At 49.1% G+C, this 22,713-nt stretch overlaps 8 non-coding genes and 1 pseudogene across 8 annotated transcripts; all 9 read left to right on the top strand.

Annotated features, from left to right (window-relative positions):
- Positions 1–132: 132 nt before the first annotated feature.
- Positions 133–323, top strand: LOC130334672 (U2 spliceosomal RNA). The gene has a single exon (XR_008876439.1). It is a non-coding gene; the product is annotated as a U2 spliceosomal RNA (small nuclear RNA).
- A 2,098-nt stretch (positions 324–2,421) lies between these two features.
- Positions 2,422–2,600, top strand: LOC130334714 (U2 spliceosomal RNA; annotated as a pseudogene).
- A 5,817-nt stretch (positions 2,601–8,417) lies between these two features.
- LOC130334706 (U2 spliceosomal RNA) lies at positions 8,418–8,601 on the top strand. Its single transcript, XR_008876470.1, has one exon. It is a non-coding gene; the product is annotated as a U2 spliceosomal RNA (small nuclear RNA).
- Positions 8,602–10,699: 2,098 nt separating this feature from the next.
- LOC130334673 (U2 spliceosomal RNA) lies at positions 10,700–10,890 on the top strand. Its single transcript, XR_008876440.1, has one exon. It is a non-coding gene; the product is annotated as a U2 spliceosomal RNA (small nuclear RNA).
- Positions 10,891–12,981: 2,091 nt separating this feature from the next.
- LOC130334694 (U2 spliceosomal RNA) lies at positions 12,982–13,172 on the top strand. Its single transcript, XR_008876459.1, has one exon. It is a non-coding gene; the product is annotated as a U2 spliceosomal RNA (small nuclear RNA).
- Positions 13,173–15,260: 2,088 nt separating this feature from the next.
- On the top strand, positions 15,261–15,451 carry LOC130334700 (U2 spliceosomal RNA). The gene has a single exon (XR_008876464.1). It is a non-coding gene; the product is annotated as a U2 spliceosomal RNA (small nuclear RNA).
- Positions 15,452–17,550: 2,099 nt separating this feature from the next.
- On the top strand, positions 17,551–17,741 carry LOC130334698 (U2 spliceosomal RNA). The gene has a single exon (XR_008876463.1). It is a non-coding gene; the product is annotated as a U2 spliceosomal RNA (small nuclear RNA).
- Positions 17,742–19,820: 2,079 nt separating this feature from the next.
- On the top strand, positions 19,821–20,011 carry LOC130334674 (U2 spliceosomal RNA). Its single transcript, XR_008876441.1, has one exon. It is a non-coding gene; the product is annotated as a U2 spliceosomal RNA (small nuclear RNA).
- A 2,104-nt stretch (positions 20,012–22,115) lies between these two features.
- LOC130334675 (U2 spliceosomal RNA) lies at positions 22,116–22,306 on the top strand. Its single transcript, XR_008876442.1, has one exon. It is a non-coding gene; the product is annotated as a U2 spliceosomal RNA (small nuclear RNA).
- Positions 22,307–22,713: the final 407 nt, after the last annotated feature.

The raw sequence follows: 22,713 nt of genomic DNA on the forward strand, positions 1-22,713 counted from the left end.
TGCTGTGTGTACTGGTGGTTGACTGCCCCCCAGCCCAGAGTGTGCATGGAAAATTGTCTGGCAGCCTCCCTGACAGCAAGCAGTGATAGTGCCCATGAAGGGCACCTTGTTGGGCCCGCCCCTTTCACGGTTATCGCTTCTCGGCCTTTTGGCTAAGATCAAGTGTAGTATCTGTTCTTATCAGTTTAATATCTGATACGTCCCCTATCTGGGGACCATATATTAAATGGATTTTTGAGAACGGGGGCCGATTTCGAAGCTTGCTTCCGTCGCCCTATGCATTGACCCGATATGGCAGTATCTTCGGGTACAGTGCACCACCCCCTTACAGGGTTAAAAAGAAAGATTCCTACTTTCATTGCTACCTGCTTGCTGGCTAGCCAGCTAGCCAGCCCTGTGGGCCTTGCTGCTGCTGCAGCCAAAAAACAAAAGGTGGTGCTGCTGCTGCTTCTGCTGCTTCTGCTTCTGCTTGTGTCTGGCCGCTGTTGGAGCGTCCAGGCACAGGACTTCTGCTGCTGCTGACTAAATGGCCTCCTTAATTGGATCATTTGAGTAGCCAGCACACCTGTGCAGGTAGGGCATGACATGATAGGCAGCTGCCTTGATAGCGGGTGGGTGCTGAATGTTCCTAATTGACAAAATAAGATTAATGCTTATGAAGAAATATAAAATCTCATCCCTTCCCCAATATCGCGCCACACCCCTACCCCTTAATTCCCTGGTTGAACTTGATGGACATATGTCTTTTTTCGACCGTACTAACTATGTAACTATGTAACATAACATGGGGGGGGGGGGTGGTCTCCTGGCTGTTCACACAGGTGTGTCATTGCTGTACATTGACCATGCATTGCTTCTGTGGTATTGCAAAGGCAAAGACAAATGCTTCCAGCCATCCATTGCACTAATGGATTGGTCATCAGCTGGCTGTCTATGTCCCGCATCAATATAGACCAAAGTACAGAGGGTTAGGCTATGCTATTGTGCACCTACCTGATGCATCAGAAGGTGCGAGGCCCTTGCTAAATTCTGTGCACAGACTTTGAGATCTATACTTTAGACTGTATCTAAACCTGCTCCAACATGGACTGACATTCTGGCCTACTTTCAGCCGATGCGACTTGTCTGTCGCTGAACAGTCGCTTTTTATGTATTCAGCACCTATGTATAATGTTGTAAAAATGCTCTAGAAGCTAAAGTCGCAGAAATGTCACACATATTTGGCCTGCAACTTTCTGTGCGACAAATTCAGACAGGAAAAATCAGTATAAATCCTTAGAAAATTATCCCCCAGTGTCTCCATCTGCTGGCGGTATTGAATAAGCATTGCTGCACTGATGGGGTATGCATTAGACGAAAAAAAAGAAGAAAAAGAAGAATAATACGCCCAGAAAAGAGGCGAAAAGGAGAAAAACGTAAAAAAACGTGAAAAAAAAGTAAGAGGAAGAGAAGGGAAAAAAAGGTGGAAATGGGTTTAAAAGTGATTTCGGCGGAGAAATATATATATATATATATATATATATACATATATATATATATATATATATACGCGCACACACACACATATATATAAACGTATTCTCCGTTGAGATATTGCAGCCGCTGCTGTGTCCAGGCCCAGGAGCCTTAGCACTGTGCTGTGATGTCACTCAATACCACTGACATCACTAGGTGTAAACAACATCTCTCCTTTGCTGTGTATGTGACTATGGAGCTGTTTGGTGATGTCGTCTATTATGGCCTTCATAGAAGCAACAGGAGATTGTTGCATCCATCTAGAACCCTCAGAACTACAGTGCTATGATGTCACTCACTTCCACAGGCCTTGCAGAGTGTAAACAACAACAACCCAGCTTTGTTGTGTATGTAACCATAGGGATTTGTGATGTCACCTAGAACCTTCACAGCAGCGACAGCTTTATGAGGAGCATCAGCACTGCTCTGCCTGAGCAGAACCATCACCGCCATAGGTTGTCAAATAACCCGGGTTTAACCCACACAGGTAAGTCCAATGGGGTGCAGGCATGTCCTCTATGCTTACAGCTTCCCGTGGGTGTTGGTTTGATACCGTTTGGGGACAGCCAAGGAGGCATCTGCAGGCAACAAAGGTAGGTGTGTGCTTGTGTGTGTGTTTCCTATGCAGATCCTAAGCCCAGTGTCACATGCAAGTAGGAGGAGTAAGAAGGGTTCCTGGCAAATCCGGGTAATGGATTGCATTTAAAAAGGCCCCGTGGGAGTGCAATGGGCCCCTGTCTTGCTGCTTAGCAATAATGGTATGGGTTTAGGTTCTGCTGTGTGTACTGGTGGTTGACTGCCCCCCAGCCCAGAGTGTGCATGGAAAATTGTCTGGCAGCCTCCCTGACAGCAAGCAGTGATAGTGCCCATGAAGGGCACCTTGTTGGGCCCGCCCCTTTCACGGTTATCGCTTCTCGGCCTTTTGGCTAAGATCAAGTGTAGTATCTGTTCTTATCAGTTTAATATTTAATACTTACCTGGCAGGGGAGATACCATGATCGCTACGGTCTGAAGAACTCCAAGCATTGTGGTAGAGATTTTGCGTAGTACGATTGCAGTACTTTTCGTTCTTATTAGAACCGCATTTCTCTAGAGCATACCACCTGAAGATCGTCTCCTGCCTGCCTCGGAACATCTGAAGAAGGAGAAGATCTTGAAGACTGCAGCTGCGGAAGAAGCCGACGAAGAACCTGGAAGAAGGGAATCGGCGGTGAATTCCGGAACAGCGGCGAAGAGGAAGGCGGCGCAGAATCTTTTCGAAGAAACTCGCTGCCTCTGGAGAAGGATTTGCATAGCTCCTCCCACCGGGACCGGATCTGCATAGCTCCTCCCACCCGGGAAAGAAGACTTTGCGAAGCCTCTCTCCACAAGCAAGCAAGGAAGCGGAAAAGAGCCTGCTGGAAGAAGCCATGGCCTCAACCAGCAAGTCCACCCAGGAGGCTGCAGGGCAAGGCCTGGAGGTCCAGCCCCAACCACAGCAAGCTTCAACCTCCACCACGGCAAGGCAGAAGGGCGGCAGAATTCCTAACCTGGAAGCTCCAACCCTGGAGCCCTGGATGAGGCAGACTGTTGCCTTGAAGCTCAAGCCCGTGGACGGAAGGGTGCCGGACATGTCCCACGACGTGTTCTGCAAGAAGATGCTGGCGGATCAAGGCTTCCCCACGGCTGACACCCTGGGAATAGCAACCTTCTTTTCGGGAATCTTCTACATCACCTTTGCCACCATTGGGACCTGTAGAAGATACTGGGAGGTGGTGAAAGCGGCGAGTCCCGAATCCCCTTTCTCTCGCTTTGTGGGCAACTGCCTTATTCAAAGAGAGGAGAGGCGGGTGACGGTCTCAATGCGGAACCCACACACCCCAGGCACGGACATCTCGACCTTCCTGAAGCGCTTCTGCACCGTGGTGAGGGAGCCCACCCGCATCCTGAACTCACTCGGATACTGGACCTGCAAGTGGTCTGTGGTCGTCAGACTCAACAAGAACCCTGCTTCTCCAGACGGACTACAGCACCTGCCAACGACATTTTCCTTGGGCAACTCCACAGGACTTATCTTCTACCCGGACATGCCGCAGACCTGCAGGAGATGTGGCAAGATGGGCCACGAGGGCAAGGACTGTACGGAGGATGCCTGCAGGTATTGCCGTGTGACAGGTCACACGACCAAGGACTGCCCCAAGAGCAAGACCTGCAACCTCTGCGGACTGGCAGCCCACAGCTACAAGGACTGCCCCCAGAGGGAGAGAACATGGGCATCTGTGGCAGCGAGAGCACCGAAGCCAGCCCCAGCTCCGGAGCCAACACCACGGATGGCCAAGCCGACCAAGGAGGGTAAGAAGGCGAAAGCCACCACCCCTGCCCCGTCCCGCCCCTCCCCTGCCCCTCCCGCCCCATCCCCTGCCCCTCCCGCCCCATCTCCTGCCCCATCCCGCCCCACCCCTGCCCCATCCCGTCCCACCCCTGCCCCATCCCGTCCCACCCCTGCCCCTCCTGCCCCATCCCGTCCCACCCCTGCCCCTCCTGCCCCATCCCGTCCCACCCCCGCCCCTCCTGCCCCATCCCGCCCCACCCCTGCCCCCCGTACCCCACCCCGGCCCACCCCTGCCCCCCGTACCCCACCCCGGCCCACCCCTGCCCCGTCCTCCCCTGCCCGGCCCACCCCTGCCCCGTCCTCCCCTGCCCGGCCCACCCCTGCCCCGTCCTCCCCTGCCCGGGCACTCTCTCCTGCCCCCCGCCCCACCCAGCCTCCTTTCTCTCCTGGCCCAGCAGCACCTAACCCCCCTCCAGCTGCTGGTGCCCGCCCTTCGGAGGACTTTCCTGTGCTTCCTCCCCCAGGTACCATACAGAGGAAGAGGAAAGGAAGGGACAACGTATCAGAAGAGTCCCACAAAAGAAAGATAATCGAGACCTGCGAGACCCCTCAAGCTTCAGATGAGGAGGAGGAGATGGAGCAGGTCTGCGAGAGCCTTGAAGCTTCAGAAGGAGAGGAGGTGATGGAGCAGGCCCAAGTGGAGCAGGTCCAAGCAGAGCCAGTCCAAGCTCAATCTATGGAGGAGCTGCTGCAGGACCCAGAGGTTAAGAAAATCCTGGACACTCCGTCCAACTCGGTCTACGACGAGTTCTTGGAAGGGCGCTACGAGAAGCCACAGGAGCCGACAGGCGCCAGAGAAGAGGACCCGTCCGACCAGACTGGTAACTAGTATCAGAACTAACCTCTCTTTTTATTCCCATGGCTGATCTCAACATCTTCTGCATTAATGTGAGGAGTATTAGAGCTTGGTTTAGATTTCAGACTGTTCTTACGTTCTTAGATTCCCAGAGGTGTGATGTTTACATGTTGCAGGAATGTGCTTTGTCTGCTTCTAGGTCTTACAACCATCTGGCCAGGCGGTGGCCTCACGGCCCTTCCTACTGGTCTGGTGGGGGCGACAATAGGTCTGCGGGGGTGGCCATCCTGATCAGGGGAGGTAACTTTGCACTTGATTCCGTCCGGGAGCTCGTCTGTGGCAGACTTCTTGTCGCAGACGGTTCCTGGGCGGGTGAGCCCGTGCGGCTCATCAACGTGTATGCCTCCCCTGAGAGGGATGTCCGACTGGAGGTTCTCCAGGCCCTGCGGGCTGAACTCGCCACCACTAGAGCAGTAGTGTTGGGTGGTGACTTCAACTGCCCCATTGAGGTGGACGGGCGCAGTTCTGGCACATCCGCCAACCTGGACGTGACGTCTAAACTGCTGATTGAGATGGTGACGGAGGCATCCTTGCAGGACGTTGTCGGGTCCGTCGGGAACGGCTCCGTAAACTATACGTGGAGCCGCCCCGATGGCTCGCTCCGTTCTCGGATAGACTTCATCTTCACTTCGAGAGCAGTCAGAAAGGTGTCGTACTCTATGGTCCCCTGCTTCTTCTCTGACCACAGGGCCATTCGATTCCGGGGGACTCTGGGCCATGGATTCCCACCTGGCCCGGGCTCCTGGAAGTTGAATTGTGCCCTGTTGGAGCAGAGGGAGGTCATGGAGGAACTTAGGGATGCTTACCTTGTATGGCGAAATGACAAATGTCTGTTCAAGTGCATCAGCGATTGGTGGGAATATGTTAAAGTCGAATTCCGTTGTTTCTTTCAGGCAAAAGGCAGACAACAGGCGTGTGCGAAGAAGTGGGACTTGAGGAAACTGCAGCGCGAGCTGCGGTCCCTGCAGGACCTGCTCCAGTGTGGCTGGGACGTCAGGGAGGAGCTGGAGGAGACCAAAAAGAGCTTGAAAAGGCACTTTGAGGAGGAATCCAAGCGAATCGTCTTTCGTTCCAAGGTGGAGAACCTGGAGAAGGGTGAGAAATGTAACTCTTTCTTTTTCAGGAAGCTCCATGCCGGCCACACGCCCCTGACTGAGCTACGAGATGAGACCGGACACATGAGGAGCGGCAAGGAGGAAGTGATGGGGGTCGTCCACGACTTCTACAGCAACCTCTACGCCCCCAAGTCATCCGACCCCGAAGCCGCCGAGAGGTTCCTGTCAGGTGTCACTAACGTTGTTGATCCCGCAGGTGCGGCGGCTATGGACGATCCCTTGACGGTGGGGGAGCTGCTCTCTGCCGCTAAATCCTTTAAGCCCGGCAGGACCCCGGGCAGTGACGGTCTCCCGGCCGAGCTCTACGTAGCGCTGGGTGACCTGATCTGTCCGGACCTGTTGGAGGTGTACGAGGAGATGGTGGTGGGGGGCAGAATGCCTCCGTCGTTGAGGGAAGGGATGATCACGATCTTGTATAAGCGGAAGGGGGAGAGATGTGACCTGAAAAACTGGCGTCCCATCTCTCTCCTGAACGTGGACTACAAGATCCTCGCCAAGGTGCTGGCCAACAGGCTGAAACCTGTCATGGGGCAGATCGTCCATCCGGACCAGACCTGCAGCATTCCTGGCCGCAGGATTGCCGACAGCCTTGCCCTTGTGAGAGACACGGTCCATTACATCCAGGACCGCGGGGGCCGCGCCGCCCTGGTCAGCTTAGATCAGGAGAAGGCGTTCGACCGTGTCTCCCACGCATTCATGGACAGGGTTTTGCGCAGGCTGGGTCTGGGGAAGATGTTTTGCTCTTTTGTTAACGTTATGTATTTTGACACTTACAGCACGGTGTTGGTGAACGGCTGGAAGACTGACCCCTTTCCTATTCTTTCAGGGGTTAGACAAGGCTGCCCTCTTTCACCTCTCCTTTTTGTTTGTGTTATAGAGCTCTTCGCTGAGACTATCCGGCAGAATGGAGAGATCAGAGGGATCACCGCACCAGGACCAGATCGCCACGAGGTCAAGTGCTCGCTCTACATGGACGACGTGACCGTCTTCTGCGCTGACCAGCGTTCGGTGACTGCACTCGTCCAGACCTGCGAGGACTTCGGCAGAGCTTCGGGGGCAAAAGTCAACTGCGGGAAGTCGGAGGCCATGCTCTTCGGGGAATGGCACCTGGCTTCTTCCGCCCCCTTCCCCTTTGCTGTCAAGCCGGACTTCATTCAAATTCTTGGAGTCTGGTTCGGGAAGGAAGGAGCGGCCCTTAAGTCTTGGCAAGACCGACTAGGAAGGATAAACTCGAAGATCGGACTGTGGAGCTCCAGAAAGCTCACGATGGAAGGCAAGGCACTTGTCCTGCGGAGTGAAGTTTTGCCTGTGCTCCAATATACCGCACAGGCCTGGCCTCCCCATACCACCGTTTGCAAGGCCATCACCCGGACAGTGTTTGGCTTCGTCTGGGGCAAAATGGACAGAGTCAAGAGGACCGTGATGTACAAGGAACCCCGCAAGGGTGGGAAGGGAATACCCGACATCCCCGCTCTGCTGAGGGCCTCCTTTGCATGTGTCACGGTGCAGCGGACTCTTGTAGAAAAGACTGGCTCAGCGGGCAGGTCCATGTCTCGCTTGCTTCTCATGCCCCTCTGGAGACAGCTGGGCTGGGACAAGTGGGACAGCTCCATCCCTTACAACTGGAACACTCCCTGGTTCTATGGGGATGTTGTCCGGTTTGTGAGGGAGCACCAGCTGGAAGGACTGAAACCAGACCTATGGAAGCCAAAGACAATCCACAAGCTCATCCGAGCTAAGGACTCGACCGAGCTGGTTCCGGGACTCCCCGCAGCCACTGCAGAGACAGTTTGGAACAATGTGGCCTCAAAGCGGCTTACCAATGGACACAAGGACTTGTCGTGGATGGCCGTCATGGGAGGTCTCTCTCTCAGGTCATTCATGCATGCCCGCAACCTGTGCAAGACCCGGTACTGCCCCCGTTGCCCCTACGTGGAGGAAACATCTTTCCACGTGTTTTGGCAGTGCCCCTTTGCACAGGGTCTGTTGGACGCCCTAGAACAGGAACTCAGAGACTCAGTGCCCAGGAGCTGCCTATCGTACCATTCGGTGCTTTACGGCCTGTTCCCTGGGACCCACGACGTGGAGGCCATCCAGGAGGCCTGGCGCCTTATGAACTGTTTTAAGGACGCAGTGTGGCTTGCCAGGAACCGCCTCGTGATCAACAGGGAAAACATGTCCGTCCGGGACTGCCGCAGGTTCATCAAGAACCTGCTTAGAGACTATTCCATCTTGGACAGCTCGGCCGTTGATGAGGAAGAAGAGGAGTGAAGACCCCTCTCCTTCTCCCATGTCTCCCTGAAGATACAGCCCAACAGTTTGGCCCTGTGATCCGCCCCCTCCCTACCCCCACATAGTCGCCCACACCCCTACCCCGATCACAGATTGTATCATTTGGTTTTTGTTTGATCTCTTGTGCCTTTCTATTGCAGGATTGAGCTGAATGTTAGAGTAGCATGGTGTGCGATGTATAGCTTAGGGAACCTTTGCTGTGTATTGTACTATCATGCTTTGTGTGACTGTAATTTATTGTACGACTTGTAATGACTGAACGGAAAATAAAGCTCTTTCAATCAAAAAAAAAAAAAAAATCTGTTCTTATCAGTTTAATATCTGATACGTCCCCTATCTGGGGACCATATATTAAATGGATTTTTGAGAACAGGGGCCGATTTCGAAGCTTGCTTCCGTCGCCCTATGCATTGACCCGATATGGCAGTATCTTCGGGTACAGTGCACCACCCCCTTACAGGGTTAAAAAGAAAGATTCCTACTTTCATTGCTACCTGCTTGCTGGCTAGCCAGCTAGCCAGCCCTGTGGGCCTTGCTGCTGCTGCAGCCAAAAAACAAAAGGTGGTGCTGCTGCTGCTTCTGCTGCTTCTGCTTCTGCTTGTGTCTGGCCGCTGTTGGAGCGTCCAGGCACAGGACTTCTGCTGCTGCTGACTAAATGGCCTCCTTAATTGGATCATTTGAGTAGCCAGCACACCTGTGCAGGTAGGGCATGACATGATAGGCAGCTGCCTTGATAGCGGGTGGGTGCTGAATGTTCCTAATTGACAAAATAAGATTAATGCTTAAGAAGAAATATAAAATCTCATCCCTTCCCCAATATCGCGCCACACCCCTACCCCTTAATTCCCTGGTTGAACTTGATGGACATATGTCTTTTTTCGACCGTACTAACTATGTAACTATGTAACATAACATGGGGGGGGGGGGGGGGGTGTCTCCTGGCTGTTCACACAGGTGTGTCATTGCTGTACATTGACCATGCATTGCTTCTGTGGTATTGCAAAGGCAAAGACAAATGCTTCCAGCCATCCATTGCAGTAATGGATTGGTCATCAGCTGGCTGTCTATGTCCCGCATCAATATAGACCAAAGTACAGAGGGTTAGGCTATGCTATTGTGCACCTACCTGATGCATCAGAAGGTGCGAGGCCCTTGCTAAATTCTGTGCACAGACTTTGAGATCTATACTTTAGACTGTATCTAAACCTGCTCCAACATGGACTGACATTCTGGCCTACTTTCAGCCGATGCGACTTGTCTGTCGCTGAACAGTCGCTTTTTATGTATTCAGCACCTATGTATAATGTTGTAAAAATGCTCTAGAAGCTAAAGTCGCAGAAATGTCACACATATTTGGCCTGCAACTTTCTGTGCGACAAATTCAGACAGGAAAAATCAGTATAAATCCTTAGAAAATTATCCCCCAGTGTCTCCATCTGCTGGCGGTATTGAATAAGCATTGCTGCACTGATGGGGTATGCATTAGACGAAAAAAAAGAAGAAAAAGAAGAATAATACGCCCAGAAAAGAGGCGAAAAGGAGAAAAACGTAAAAAAACGTGAAAAAAAAGTAAGAGGAAGAGAAGGGAAAAAAAGGTGGAAATGGGTTTAAAAGTGATTTCGGCGGAGAAATATATATATATATATATATATATATATATATATATATATATATATACGCGCACACACACACATATATATAAACGTATTCTCCGTTGAGATATTGCAGCCGCTGCTGTGTCCAGGCCCAGGAGCCTTAGCACTGTGCTGTGATGTCACTCAATACCACTGACATCACTAGGTGTAAACAACATCTCTCCTTTGCTGTATATGTGACTATGGAGCTGTTTGGTGATGTCGTCTATTATGGCCTTCATAGAAGCAACAGGAGATTGTTGCATCCATCTAGAACCCTCAGAACTACAATGCTATGATGTCACTCACTTCCACAGGCCTTGCAGAGTGTAAACAACAACAACCCAGCTTTGTTGTGTATGTAACCATAGGGATTTGTGATGTCACCTAGAACCTTCACAGCAGCGACAGCTTTATGAGGAGCATCAGCACTGCTCTGCCTGAGCAGAACCATCACCGCCATAGGTTGTCAAATAACCCGGGTTTAACCCACACAGGTAAGTCCAATGGGGTGCAGGCATGTCCTCTATGCTTACAGCTTCCCGTGGGTGTTGGTTTGATACCGTTTGGGGACAGCCAAGGAGGCATCTGCAGGCAACAAAGGTAGGTGTGTGCTTGTGTGTGTGTTTCCTATGCAGATCCTAAGCCCAGTGTCACATGCAAGTAGGAGGAGTAAGAAGGGTTCCTGGCAAATCCGGGTTATGGATTGCATTTAAAAAGGCCCCGTGGGAGTGCAATGGGCCCCTGTCTTGCTGCTTAGCAATAATGGTATGGGTTTAGGTTCTGCTGTGTGTACTGGTGGTTGACTGCCCCCCAGCCCAGAGTGTGCATGGAAAATTGTCTGGCAGCCTCCCTGACAGCAAGCAGTGATAGTGCCCATGAAGGGCACCTTGTTGGGCCCGCCCCTTTCACGGTTATCGCTTCTCGGCCTTTTGGCTAAGATCAAGTGTAGTATCTGTTCTTATCAGTTTAATATCTGATACGTCCCCTATCTGGGGACCATATATTAAATGGATTTTTGAGAACGGGGGCCGATTTCGAAGCTTGCTTCCGTCGCCCTATGCATTGACCCGATATGGCAGTATCTTCGGGTACAGTGCACCACCCCCTTACAGGGTTAAAAAGAAAGATTCCTACTTTCATTGCTACCTGCTTGCTGGCTAGCCAGCTAGCCAGCCCTGTGGGCCTTGCTGCTGCTGCTGCAGCCAAAAAACAAAAGGTGGTGCTGCTGCTGCTTCTGATGCTTCTGCTTCTGCTTGTGTCTGGCCGCTGTTGGAGCGTCCAGGCACAGGACTTCTGCTGCTGCTGACTAAATGGCCTCCTTAATTGGATCATTTGAGTAGCCAGCACACCTGTGCAGGTAGGGCATGACATGATAGGCAGCTGCCTTGATAGCGGGTGGGTGCTGAATGTTCCTAATTGACAAAATAAGATTAATGCTTATGAAGAAATATAAAATCTCATCCCTTCCCCAATATCGCGCCACACCCCTACCCCTTAATTCCCTGGTTGAACTTGATGGACATATGTCTTTTTTCGACCGTACTTACTATGTAACTATGTAACATAACATGGGGGGGGGGGGGTCTCCTGGCTGTTCACACAGGTGTGTCATTGCTGTACATTGACCATGCATTGCTTCTGTGGTATTGCAAAGGCAAAGACAAATGCTTCCAGCCATCCATTGCACTAATGGATTGGTCATCAGCTGGCTGTCTATGTCCCGCATCAATATAGACCAAAGTACAGAGGGTTAGGCTATGCTATTGTGCACCTACCTGATGCATCAGAAGGTGCGAGGCCCTTGCTAAATTCTGTGCACAGACTTTGAGATCTATACTTTAGACTGTATCTAAACCTGCTCCAACATGGACTGACATTCTGGCCTACTTTCAGCCGATGCGACTTGTCTGTCGCTGAACAGTCGCTTTTTATGTATTCAGCACCTATGTATAATGTTGTAAAAATGCTCTAGAAGCTAAAGTCGCAGAAATGTCACACATATTTGGCCTGCAACTTTCTGTGCGACAAATTCAGACAGGAAAAATCAGTATAAATCCTTAGAAAATTATCCCCCAGTGTCTCCATCTGCTGGCGGTATTGAATAAGCATTGCTGCACTGATGGGGTATGCATTAGACGAAAAAAAAGAAGAAAAAGAAGAATAATACGCCCAGAAAAGAGGCGAAAAGGAGAAAAACGTAAAAAAACGTGAAAAAAAAGTAAGAGGAAGAGAAGGGAAAAAAAGGTGGAAATGGGTTTAAAAGTGATTTCGGCGGAGAAATATATATATATATATATATATATATATATATATATATATATACGCGCACACACACACATATATATAAACGTATTCTCCGTTGAGATATTGCAGCCGCTGCTGTGTCCAGGCCCAGGAGCCTTAGCACTGTGCTGTGATGTCACTCAATACCACTGACATCACTAGGTGTAAACAACATCTCTCCTTTGCTGTGTATGTGACTATGGAGCTGTTTGGTGATGTCGTCTATTATGGCCTTCATAGAAGCAACAGGAGATTGTTGCATCCATCTAGAACCCTCAGAACTACAGTGCTATGATGTCACTCACTTCCACAGGCCTTGCAGAGTGTAAACAACAACAACCCAGCTTTGTTGTGTATGTAACCATAGGGATTTGTGATGTCACCTAGAACCTTCACAGCAGCGACAGCTTTATGAGGAGCATCAGCACTGCTCTGCCTGAGCAGAACCATCACCGCCATAGGTTGTCAAATAACCCGGGTTTAACCCACACAGGTAAGTCCAATGGGGTGCAGGCATGTCCTCTATGCTTACAGCTTCCCGTGGGTGTTGGTTTGATACCGTTTGGGGACAGCCAAGGAGGCATCTGCAGGCAACAAAGGTAGGTGTGTGCTTGTGTGTGTGTTTCCTATGCAGATCCTAAGCCCAGTGTCACATGCAAGTAGGAGGAGTAAGAAGGGTTCCTGGCAAATCCGGGTTATGGATTGCATTTAAAAAGGCCCCGTGGGAGTGCAATGGGCCCCTGTCTTGCTGCTTAGCAATAATGGAATGGGTTTAGGTTCTGCTGTGTGTACTGGTGGTTGACTGCCCCCCAGCCCAGAGTGTGCATGGAAAATTGTCTGGCAGCCTCCCTGACAGCAAGCAGTGATAGTGCCCATGAAGGGCACCTTGTTGGGCCCGCCCCTTTCACGGTTATCGCTTCTCGGCCTTTTGGCTAAGATCAAGTGTAGTATCTGTTCTTATCAGTTTAATATCTGATACGTCCCCTATCTGGGGACCATATATTAAATGGATTTTTGAGAACGGGGGTCGATTTCGAAGCTTGCTTCCGTCGCCCTATGCATTGACCCGATATGGCAGTATCTTCGGGTACAGTGCACCACCCCCTTACAGGGTTAAAAAGAAAGATTCCTACTTTCATTGCTACCTGCTTGCTGGCTAGCCAGCTAGCCAGCCCTGTGGGCCTTGCTGCTGCTGCTGCAGCCAAAAAACAAAAGGTGGTGCTGCTGCTGCTTCTGCTGCTTCTGCTTCTGCTTGTGTCTGGTCGCTGTTGGAGCGTCCAGGCACAGGACTTCTGCTGCTGCTGACTAAATGGCCTCCTTAATTGGATCATTTGAGTAGCCAGCACACCTGTGCAGGTAGGGCATGACATGATAGGCAGCTGCCTTGATAGCGGGTGGGTGCTGAATGTTCCTAATTGACAAAATAAGATTAATGCTTATGAAGAAATATAAAATCTCATCCCTTCCCCAATATCGCGCCACACCCCTACCCCTTAATTCCCTGGTTGAACTTGATGGACATATGTCTTTTTTCGACCGTACTAACTATGTAACTATGTAACATAACATGGGGGGGGGGGGGGTCTCCTGGCTGTTCACACAGGTGTGTCATTGCTGTACATTGACCATGCATTGCTTCTGTGGTATTGCAAAGGCAAAGACAAATGCTTCCAGCCATCCATTGCACTAATGGATTGGTCATCAGCTGGCTGTCTATGTCCCGCATCAATATAGACCAAAGTACAGAGGGTTAGGCTATGCTATTGTGCACCTACCTGATGCATCAGAAGGTGCGAGGCCCTTGCTAAATTCTGTGCACAGACTTTGAGATCTATACTTTAGACTGTATCTAAACCTGCTCCAACATGGACTGACATTCTGGCCTACTTTCAGCCGATGCGACTTGTCTGTCGCTGAACAGTCGCTTTTTATGTATTCAGCACCTATGTATAATGTTGTAAAAATGCTCTAGAAGCTAAAGTCGCAGAAATGTCACACATATTTGGCCTGCAACTTTCTGTGCGACAAATTCAGACAGGAAAAATCAGTATAAATCCTTAGAAAATTATCCCCCAGTGTCTCCATCTGCTGGCGGTATTGAATAAGCATTGCTGCACTGATGGGGTATGCATTAGACGAAAAAAAAGAAGAAAAAGAAGAATAATACGCCCAGAAAAGAGGCGAAAAGGAGAAAAACGTAAAAAAACGTGAAAAAAAAGTAAGAGGAAGAGAAGGGAAAAAAAGGGGGAAATGGGTTTAAAAGTGATTTCGGCGGAGAAATATATATATATATATATATATATATATATATATATATACGCGCACACACACACATATATATAAACGTATTCTCCGTTGAGATATTGCAGCCGCTGCTGTGTCCAGGCCCAGGAGCCTTAGCACTGTGCTGTGATGTCACTCAATACCACTGACATCACTAGGTGTAAACAACATCTCTCCTTTGCTGTGTATGTGACTATGGAGCTGTTTGGTGATGTCGTCTATTATGGCCTTCATAGAAGCAACAGGAGATTGTTGCATCCATCTAGAACCCTCAGAACTACAGTGCTATGATGTCACTCACTTCCACAGGCCTTGCAGAGTGTAAACAACAACAACCCAGCTTTGTTGTGTATGTAACCATAGGGATTTGTGATGTCACCTAGAACCTTCACAGCAGCGACAGCTTTATGAGGAGCATCAGCACTGCTCTGCCTGAGCAGAACCATCACCGCCATAGGTTGTCAAATAACCCGGGTTTAACCCACACAGGTAAGTCCAATGGGGTGCAGGCATGTCCTCTATGCTTACAGCTTCCCGTGGGTGTTGGTTTGATACCGTTTGGGGACAGCCAAGGAGGCATCTGCAGGCAACAAAGGTAGGTGTGTGCTTGTGTGTGTGTTTCCTATGCAGATCCTAAGCCCAGTGTCACATGCAAGTAGGAGGAGTAAGAAGGGTTCCTGGCAAATCCGGGTTATGGATTGCATTTAAAAAGGCCCCGTGGGAGTGCAATGGGCCCCTGTCTTGCTGCTTAGCAATAATGGTATGGGTTTAGGTTCTGCTGTGTGTACTGGTGGTTGACTGCCCCCCAGCCCAGAGTGTGCATGGAAAATTGTCTGGCAGCCTCCCTGACAGCAAGCAGTGATAGTGCCCATGAAGGGCACCTTGTTGGGCCCGCCCCTTTCACGGTTATCGCTTCTCGGCCTTTTGGCTAAGATCAAGTGTAGTATCTGTTCTTATCAGTTTAATATCTGATACGTCCCCTATCTGGGGACCATATATTAAATGGATTTTTGAGAACGGGGGCCGATTTCGAAGCTTGCTTCCGTCGCCCTATGCATTGACCCAATATGGCAGTATCTTCGGGTACAGTGCACCACCCCCTTACAGGGTTAAAAAGAAAGATTCCTACTTTCATTGCTACCTGCTTGCTGGCTAGCCAGCTAGCCAGCCCTGTGGGCCTTGCTGCTGCTGCAGCCAAAAAACAAAAGGTGGTGCTTCTGCTGCTTCTGCTTCTGCTTGTGTCTGGCCGCTGTTGGAGCGTCCAGGCACAGGACTTCTGCTGCTGCTGACTAAATGGCCTCCTTAATTGGATCATTTGAGTAGCCAGCACACCTGTGCAGGTAGGGCATGACATGATAGGCAGCTGCCTTGATAGCGGGTGGGTGCTGAATGTTCCTAATTGACAAAATAAGATTAATGCTTATGAAGAAATATAAAATCTCATCCCTTCCCCAATATCGCGCCACACCCCTACCCCTTAATTCCCTGGTTGAACTTGATGGACATATGTCTTTTTTCGACCGTACTAACTATGTAACTATGTAACATAACATGGGGGGGGGGGGGGGTCTCCTGGCTGTTCACACAGGTGTGTCATTGCTGTACATTGACCATGCATTGCTTCTGTGGTATTGCAAAGGCAAAGACAAATGCTTCCAGCCATCCATTGCACTAATGGATTGGTCATCAGCTGGCTGTCTATGTCCCGCATCAATATAGACCAAAGTACAGAGGGTTAGGCTATGCTATTGTGCACCTACCTGATGCATCAGAAGGTGCGAGGCCCTTGCTAAATTCTGTGCACAGACTTTGAGATCTATACTTTAGACTGTATCTAAACCTGCTCCAACATGGACTGACATTCTGGCCTACTTTCAGCCGATGCGACTTGTCTGTCGCTGAACAGTCGCTTTTTATGTATTCAGCACCTATGTATAATGTTGTAAAAATGCTCTAGAAGCTAAAGTCGCAGAAATGTCACACATATTTGGCCTGCAACTTTCTGTGCGACAAATTCAGACAGGAAAAATCAGTATAAATCCTTAGAAAATTATCCCCCAGTGTCTCCATCTGCTGGCGGTATTGAATAAGCATTGCTGCACTGATGGGGTATGCATTAGACGAAAAAAAAGAAGAAAAAGAAGAATAATACGCCCAGAAAAGAGGCGAAAAGGAGAAAAACGTAAAAAAACGTGAAAAAAAAGTAAGAGGAAGAGAAGGGAAAAAAAGGTGGAAATGGGTTTAAAAGTGATTTCGGCGGAGAAATATATATATATATATATATATTTATATATATATATATATATATATATATATATATATATATATATATATATACACGCGCACACACACGTATTCTCCGTTGAGATATTGCAGCCGCTGCTGTGTCCAGGCCCAGGAGCCTTAGCACTGTGCTGTGATGTCACTCAATACCACTGACATCACTAGGTGTAAACAACATCTCTCCTTTGCTGTGTATGTGACTATGGAGCTGTTTGGTGATGTCGTCTATTATGGCCTTCATAGAAGCAACAGGAGATTGTTGCATCCATCTAGAACCCTCAGAACTACAGTGCTATGATGTCACTCACTTCCACAGGCCTTGCAGAGTGTAAACAACAACAACCCAGCTTTGTTGTGTATGTAACCATAGGGATTTGTGATGTCACCTAGAACCTTCACAGCAGCGACAGCTTTATGAGGAGCATCAGCACTGCTCTGCCTGAGCAGAACCATCACCGCCATAGGTTGTCAAATAACCCGGGTTTAACCCACACAGGTAAGTCCAATGGGGTGCAGGCATGTCCTCTATGCTTACAGCTTCCCGTGGGTGTTGGTTTGATACCGTTTGGGGACAGCCAAGGAGGCATCTGCAGGCAACAAAGGTAGGTGTGTGCTTGTGTGTGTGTTTCCTATGCAGATCCTAAGCCCAGTGTCACATGCAAGTAGGAGGAGTAAGAAGGGTTCCTGGCAAATCCGGGTTATGGATTGCATTTAAAAAGGCCCCGTGGGAGTGCAATGGGCCCCTGTCTTGCTGCTTAGCAATAATGGTATGGGTTTAGGTTCTGCTGTGTGTACTGGTGGTTGACTGCCCCCCAGCCCAGAGTGTGCATGGAAAATTGTCTGGCAGCCTCCCTGACAGCAAGCAGTGATAGTGCCCATGAAGGGCACCTTGTTGGGCCCGCCCCTTTCACGGTTATCGCTTCTCGGCCTTTTGGCTAAGATCAAGTGTAGTATCTGTTCTTATCAGTTTAATATCTGATACGTCCCCTATCTGGGGACCATATATTAAATGGATTTTTGAGAACGGGGGCCGATTTCGAAGCTTGCTTTCGTCGCCCTATGCATTGACCCGATATGGCAGTATCTTCGGGTACAGTGCACCACCCCCTTACAGGGTTAAAAAGAAAGATTCCTACTTTCATTGCTACCTGCTTGCTGGCTAGCCAGCTAGCCAGCCCTGTGGGCCTTGCTGCTGCTGCAGCCAAAAAACAAAAGGTGGTGCTGCTGCTGCTTCTGCTGCTTCTGCTTCTGCTTGTGTCTGGCCGCTGTTGGAGCGTCCAGGCACAGGACTTCTGCTGCTGCTGACTAAATGGCCTCCTTAATTGGATCATTTGAGTAGCCAGCACACCTGTGCAGGTAGGGCATGACATGATAGGCAGCTGCCTTGATAGCGGGTGGGTGCTGAATGTTCCTAATTGACAAAATAAGATTAATGCTTATGAAGAAATATAAAATCTCATCCCTTCCCCAATATCGCGCCACACCCCTACCCCTTAATTCCCTGGTTGAACTTGATGGACATATGTCTTTTTTCGACCGTACTAACTATGTAACTATGTAACATAACATGGGGGGGGGGGGGGGGGGTCTCCTGGCTGTTCACACAGGTGTGTCATTGCTGTACATTGACCATGCATTGCTTCTGTGGTATTGCAAAGGCAAAGACAAATGCTTCCAGCCATCCATTGCACTAATGGATTGGTCATCAGCTGGCTGTCTATGTCCCGCATCAATATAGACCAAAGTACAGAGGGTTAGGCTATGCTATTGTGCACCTACCTGATGCATCAGAAGGTGCGAGGCCCTTGCTAAATTCTGTGCACAGACTTTGAGATCTATACTTTAGACTGTATCTAAACCTGCTCCAACATGGACTGACATTCTGGCCTACTTTCAGCCGATGCGACTTGTCTGTCGCTGAACAGTCGCTTTTTATGTATTCAGCACCTATGTATAATGTTGTAAAAATGCTCTAGAAGCTAAAGTCGCAGAAATGTCACACATATTTGGCCTGCAACTTTCTGTGCGACAAATTCAGACAGGAAAAATCAGTATAAATCCTTAGAAAATTATCCCCCAGTGTCTCCATCTGCTGGCGGTATTGAATAAGCATTGCTGCACTGATGGGGTATGCATTAGACGAAAAAAAAGAAGAAAAAGAAGAATAATACGCCCAGAAAAGAGGCGAAAAGGAGAAAAACGTAAAAAAACGTGAAAAAAAAGTAAGAGGAAGAGAAGGGAAAAAAAGGTGGAAATGGGTTTAAAAGTGATTTCGGCGGAGAAATATATATATATATATATATATATATATACGCGCACACACACACATATATATAAACGTATTCTCCGTTGAGATATTGCAGCCGCTGCTGTGTCCAGGCCCAGGAGCCTTAGCACTGTGCTGTGATGTCACTCAATACCACTGACATCACTAGGTGTAAACAACATCTCTCCTTTGCTGTGTATGTGACTATGGAGCTGTTTGGTGATGTCGTCTATTATGGCCTTCATAGAAGCAACAGGAGATTGTTGCATCCATCTAGAACCCTCAGAACTACAGTGCTATGATGTCACTCACTTCCACAGGCCTTGCAGAGTGTAAACAACAACAACCCAGCTTTGTTGTGTATGTAACCATAGGGATTTGTGATGTCACCTAGAACCTTCACAGCAGCGACAGCTTTATGAGGAGCATCAGCACTGCTCTGCCTGAGCAGAACCATCACCGCCATAGGTTGTCAAATAACCCGGGTTTAACCCACACAGGTAAGTCCAATGGGGTGCAGGCATGTCCTCTATGCTTACAGCTTCCCGTGGGTGTTGGTTTGATACCGTTTGGGGACAGCCAAGGAGGCATCTGCAGGCAACAAAGGTAGGTGTGTGCTTGTGTGTGTGTTTCCTATGCAGATCCTAAGCCCAGTGTCACATGCAAGTAGGAGGAGTAAGAAGGGTTCCTGGCAAATCCGGGTTATGGATTGCATTTAAAAAGGCCCCGTGGGAGTGCAATGGGCCCCTGTCTTGCTGCTTAGCAATAATGGTATGGGTTTAGGTTCTGCTGTGTGTACTGGTGGTTGACTGCCCCCCAGCCCAGAGTGTGCATGGAAAATTGTCTGGCAGCCTCCCTGACAGCAAGCAGTGATAGTGCCCATGAAGGGCACCTTGTTGGGCCCGCCCCTTTCACGGTTATCGCTTCTCGGCCTTTTGGCTAAGATCAAGTGTAGTATCTGTTCTTATCAGTTTAATATCTGATACGTCCCCTATCTGGGGACCATATATTAAATGGATTTTTGAGAACGGGGGCCGATTTCGAAGCTTGCTTCCGTCGCCCTATGCATTGACCCGATATGGCAGTATCTTCGGGTACAGTGCACCACCCCCTTACAGGGTTAAAAAGAAAGATTCCTACTTTCATTGCTACCTGCTTGCTGGCTAGCCAGCTAGCCAGCCCTGTGGGCCTTGCTGCTGCTGCAGCCAAAAAACAAAAGGTGGTGCTGCTGCTGCTTCTGCTGCTTCTGCTTCTGCTTGTGTCTGGCCGCTGTTGGAGCGTCCAGGCACAGGACTTCTGCTGCTGCTGACTAAATGGCCTCCTTAATTGGATCATTTGAGTAGCCAGCACACCTGTGCAGGTAGGGCATGACATGATAGGCAGCTGCCTTGATAGCGGGTGGGTGCTGAATGTTCCTAATTGACAAAATAAGATTAATGCTTATGAAGAAATATAAAATCTCATCCCTTCCCCAATATCGCGCCACACCCCTACCCCTTAATTCCCTGGTTGAACTTGATGGACATATGTCTTTTTTCGACCGTACTAACTATGTGACTATGTAACATAACATGGGGGGGGGGGGGGGTCTCCTGGCTGTTCACACAGGTGTGTCATTGCTGTACATTGACCATGCATTGCTTCTGTGGTATTGCAAAGGCAAAGACAAATGCTTCCAGCCATCCATTGCACTAATGGATTGGTCATCAGCTGGCTGTCTATGTCCCGCATCAATATAGACCAAAGTACAGAGGGTTAGGCTATGCTATTGTGCACCTACCTGATGCATCAGAAGGTGCGAGGCCCTTGCTAAATTCTGTGCACAGACTTTGAGATCTATACTTTAGACTGTATCTAAACCTGCTCCAACATGGACTGACATTCTGGCCTACTTTCAGCCGATGCGACTTGTCTGTCGCTGAACAGTCGCTTTTTATGTATTCAGCACCTATGTATAATGTTGTAAAAATGCTCTAGAAGCTAAAGTCGCAGAAATGTCACACATATTTGGCCTGCAACTTTCTGTGTGACAAATTCAGACAGGAAAAATCTGTATAAATCCTTAGAAAATTATCCCCCAGTGTCTCCATCTGCTGGCGGTATTGAATAAGCATTGCTGCACTGATGGGGTATGCATTAGACGAAAAAAAAGAAGAAAAAGAAGAATAATACGCCCAGAAAAGAGGCGAAAAGGAGAAAAACGTAAAAAAACTTGAAAAAAAAGTAAGAGGAAGAGAAGGGAAAAAAAGGTGGAAATGGGTTTAAAAGTGATTTCGGCGGAGAAATATTTATATATATATATATATATATATATATATATATATATATATATATATATACGCGCACACACACACATATATATATAAACGTATTCTCCGTTGAGATATTGCAGCCGCTGCTGTGTCCAGGCCCAGGAGCCTTAGCACTGTGCTGTGATGTCACTCAATACCACTGACATCACTAGGTGTAAACAACATCTCTCCTTTGCTGTGTATGTGACTATGGAGCTGTTTGGTGATGTCGTCTATTATGGCCTTCATAGAAGCAACAGGAGATTGTTGCATCCATCTAGAACCCTCAGAACTACAGTGCTATGATGTCACTCACTTCCACAGGCCTTGCAGAGTGTAAACAACAACAACCCAGCTTTGTTGTGTATGTAACCATAGGGATTTGTGATGTCACCTAGAACCTTCACAGCAGCGACAGCTTTATGAGGAGCATCAGCACTGCTCTGCCTGAGCAGAACCATCACCGCCATAGGTTGTCAAATAACCCGGGTTTAACCCACACAGGTAAGTCCAATGGGGTGCAGGCATGTCCTCTATGCTTACAGCTTCCCGTGGGTGTTGGTTTGATACCGTTTGGGGACAGCCAAGGAGGCATCTGCAGGCAACAAAGGTAGGTGTGTGCTTGTGTGTGTGTTTCCTATGCAGATCCTAAGCCCAGTGTCACATGCAAGTAGGAGGAGTAAGAAGGGTTCCTGGCAAATCCGGGTTATGGATTGCATTTAAAAAGGCCCCGTGGGAGTGCAATGGGCCCCTGTCTTGCTGCTTAGCAATAATGGTATGGGTTTAGGTTCTGCTGTGTGTACTGGTGGTTGACTGCCCCCCAGCCCAGAGTGTGCATGGAAAATTGTCTGGCAGCCTCCCTGACAGCAAGCAGTGATAGTGCCCATGAAGGGCACCTTGTTGGGCCCGCCCCTTTCACGGTTATCGCTTCTCGGCCTTTTGGCTAAGATCAAGTGTAGTATCTGTTCTTATCAGTTTAATATCTGATACGTCCCCTATCTGGGGACCATATATTAAATGGATTTTTGAGAACGGGGGCCGATTTCGAAGCTTGCTTCCGTCGCCCTATGCATTGACCCGATATGGCAGTATCTTCGGGTACAGTGCACCACCCCCTTACAGGGTTAAAAAGAAAGATTCCTACTTTCATTGCTACCTGCTTGCTGGCTAGCCAGCTAGCCAGCCCTGTGGGCCTTGCTGCTGCTGCAGCCAAAAAACAAAAGGTGGTGCTGCTGCTGCTTCTGCTGCTTCTGCTGCTTCTGCTTCTGCTTGTGTCTGGCCGCTGTTGGAGCGTCCAGGCACAGGACTTCTGCTGCTGCTGACTAAATGGCCTCCTTAATTGGATCATTTGAGTAGCCAGCACACCTGTGCAGGTAGGGCATGACATGATAGGCAGCTGCCTTGATAGCGGGTGGGTGCTGAATGTTCCTAATTGACAAAATAAGATTAATGCTTATGAAGAAATATAAAATCTCATCCCTTCCCCAATATCGCGCCACACCCCTACCCCTTAATTCCCTG

This window comes from Hyla sarda, unplaced genomic scaffold (assembly GCF_029499605.1).
Source record: "Hyla sarda isolate aHylSar1 unplaced genomic scaffold, aHylSar1.hap1 scaffold_440, whole genome shotgun sequence".
Lineage (NCBI taxonomy): Eukaryota > Metazoa > Chordata > Amphibia > Anura > Hylidae > Hyla > Hyla sarda.